Here is a 3,826-nt window from a genome sequence, read left to right as displayed (position 1 = left end):
CTCCCAAACGCTTATGCTTCAAAAATGTTAATCAGGGTTCGTATAACACTAATCGAATGGCTAACAAGATCCAGGTCTAAAATTGACTCTTAATAAGGAACATTAGCTGCTTGTGAAGCAAATATAACGTCCGAGAAGTTTAAAAAAAGTAATAACGTCGAGTAGCACTCAAATATGATCCAACGATACAGATTAGTGCAGCAAGAAATTATTTTCAAATTATAAAACCACAGGATGGTAGACACAACACGAAAAATAACGCGAGGCTAGGTAAGGGCACTTGGTGCTGCAGCCGCTCCCTTGCCACGCCGCCTCTTTCCAGCCCGGCTAGAAGAAGGCACCCTTTCCATTGACCATGTCTATACCTGTACATACAGTACCATACAACAGGTATAAAAAATAAATATTTTAATTCGTCATTTTCTCATGGCTTCTATTCATACTTTCATAGGCTATTTTAAAGGAAAAATCCCTCCCTTCACATTTACTCTCCACAGTACACGTGGAAGTTCAAAAAAAATGATTTTAAAAATGTATTCAAAAGAAAAACGAGATGTTCTAGTAGAATTCCAATCGTTCGAAGACATAGCATTGCACATCAAATAATCACTTGCGCACCATGATGTGTTAGTTACCACACGCTAGGCAACAAGGACCTTCACAACCAGATAATTGTAGTCTCTCAATACGCAACGAATAGCCTAGTGCTGGTGTATGTGCAATGGCGATGTGGCTAGTCGAGGTGGTGATGAACGATGGCCTTGGAGTCCTTTATAAATAATGAGGGACATGCACAGTAAACAGTGCAACCCTGAACAACAGAGTAAGTACTAAGTACTCCCTCCGTACCATTAAAAGTATCATTTTGGACTCCGTGCCATCTTGTTTGATTGTTCGTCATATTCAAAACTTTTTTATAAATATTATTTATTTTGTTATGATTTATTTTATCATTGGAAATACTTTAATAATGATCTATTTATTTTATACTATATAAAAAAGGTTGAATAAAACGAATAGTCAAACATGGTATCCAAAAATAAAAGACGTGACTTTTAATGGGACCAAGGGAGTAGTGCATAGATGGTAGCACAGGGACAAGACAAAGAGCTTTAATTACGAGGCTTCACCACATCAAGATACATCACATCATGTGGTCCAGCAGAGGTAAAAAGGCAAGAAAAAGAAAAAAGTGAATAAATCATGGCTCAACAAGTATACAATTCTGTAGGTGCTGGCACATCAATTCAAGTAGGATCTAAGATGGAGGCACCCTACCTTGGAGTGAATAAGGAGACGGAGCTTAGAGCAGACAACTACACGTGCTAAACAAGGAAGACGTCTGTCTATCCAGTCTCCTCTCATTAACTATTTGTAGTAATAACTATGGATCAACGGGGACACAGTTCTGCTGCGTGCTGGCACATCAAGTGAGGGCCAAGACTGAGGTAGGCACCTACAACTTCTCGTAAATAATCTTCTCTTTCCCACGTAGCATCTTGTTCACTATGATTGTTCCACACCACCTTATAGAACTTAATAATCTTATTCCAGGTTACTCTTTCCATCTCCTCTAATACTCAAATTGGCTTTTCTTCATAGGTCAAATCTGATTGAAGCTGTACGTGGGTGGGTGCAATAGCTTCTTCAGGTACTCGAAGACATTTCTTCAACTGAGAAACATGGAAGACATCAAATATTGCACTCATCTCAGGTGGAAGTTGTAACTTATAAGCAACATTCCCTTTTCGTTCCAAAATCTGGTATGGTCCTACATATCTAGTTGAAAGCTTCTTTTTCATCCCAAATCTCTTCACCCCTTTCATGGGTGATACTTTCAAGTACACATAGTCACCCACTTCAAAAGTTAGTGGTCTCCTTCTTCTATCAGCATAACTCTTTTGTCTCGATTGAGCTGCCTTCATATGCTGTTGGATGACACATACTTGCTCTTTAGCTTCATTGACAAAGTCAATACCAAAGTATCTCCTTTCACCAGGCTCAATCCAATTCAATGGAGTTCTACATTTTCTACCATACAAGGCTTCAAATGGAGCCATCTTGATACTCGCTTGATAACTATTGTTATAGGAGAACTCAGCTAAAGGTAACCATTTCTCCCATGAACCTTTTGAAGATATAACACAAGCTCTAAGCAAATCTTCTAGGATTTGGTTCACTCGCTCCGTCTATCCTGAAGTTTGCGGATGGTATGCCGAACTTCTGATTAGCTTGGTTCCCAAAGCCTGGTGTAAGTGCTCCCAGAAATGAGCTATGAACTGTGGTCCTCGATCTGAGATTATGGTCCTAGGCACTCCATGTAGTCTCACACTTTGAGAAACATACATCTCGGCGTACTTCCCCACATGATATGTGGTGTGAACTGGTACAAAATGTGCTGACTTGGTGAGACGATCTACGATGACCCATATTGAATCATGACCTTGTGGTGTCATTGAAAGGCCTGTGATAAAGTCCATACTAATTTCTTCCCATTTCCAACCTGGGATAGGCAATGGCTGAAGTAATCCAGCAGATTTCATATGAACAGCTTTCACTCTACTACAGTTATCGCACCTAGCGACATAGGCTGTGATCTCTTTCTTCATCTTAGTCCACCAAAAATGGGTTTTCAAATCTTGGTACATCTTACTACTACCCGGATGGATAGACAATTTGGACGAGTGAGCTTCATCTAAAATTTGGTTCCTCAGTTCACGATCTTTTGGTACCACAAGTCGGTCCTCAAACCATAATGCACCCATTTTGTCCAATCTGAAATGCTTGGTCTCTTGCTCTTGCATTTTTCTCTTGATATCACTTATTCCTACATCTGTCTGCTGCAACTCTAAGATTTTGCTTTCAAGTGAACAACTGATCATGATATTGTGTAGTACAGTAGGGTGTAACAAGTTGAATCCATCTTCCAATAATGCTTCTATAGTGTTGCAATGAGACTTTCGACTGAGTGCATCTGCTACTACATTAGCTTTAACCGGATGGTAATGCACTTCTAAATTATAGTCCTTAGTTAGCTCTAACCATCTTTGTTGTCTCATGTTCAGCTCTAGTTGGGTAAAGATATACTTGAGACTTTTGTGGTCAGTATATATATATGACATATATTGCCCAACAAATAATGTCTCCATATCTTTAATGCATGAACAACTGCTGCAAGTTCCAAATCATGTGTAGGGTAGTTGACTTCATGCTTTCTCAATTGCCGAGAAGCATATGCAATAACTCTTCCTTCTTGCATAAGCACACATCCCAAACCTATTCCCGATGCATCACAAAATACATCAAAAGGCTTTTTAATATCTGGTTGTGCTAGCACAGGTGCTGTAGTTAACAGAGTTCTGAGGGTGTGAAAAGCTGCTTCACATTCTGGTGTCCATTTGTACTTCTCATCTTTCTGAAGTAGTCTGGTCATGGGCTTAGCTATCTTTGAGAAATCTAGAATGAAACGATGATAATATCCTGCTAACCCTAGAAAACTCCGAACTTCATGAACCGAAGTTGGGGCTTTCCAATCCATGACCTCTTGTACTTTTGATGGGTCTACAGAGATTCCATCTCTTGATAAGATGTGACCTAAGAAAGGTACTTTGCTCAACCAAAATTCACACTTGCTAAATTTTGCATATAGCTTATGCTCCTTCAGTCTGGATAAAATAATCCTCAGATGCTCTTCATGATCTGACTCATTTTCTGAATAAATTAATATATCATTGATAAACACGACCATGAACTTGTCGAGCTCGGGCATGAATACCGAGTTCATCAGGTACATGAAGTAGGCTGGAGCATTTGTTAGTCCGAAAGA

This window comes from Miscanthus floridulus, chromosome 19, assembly GCF_019320115.1.
Source record: "Miscanthus floridulus cultivar M001 chromosome 19, ASM1932011v1, whole genome shotgun sequence".
Lineage (NCBI taxonomy): Eukaryota > Viridiplantae > Streptophyta > Magnoliopsida > Poales > Poaceae > Miscanthus > Miscanthus floridulus.
Note: the sequence above shows the minus strand (reverse complement) of the source record.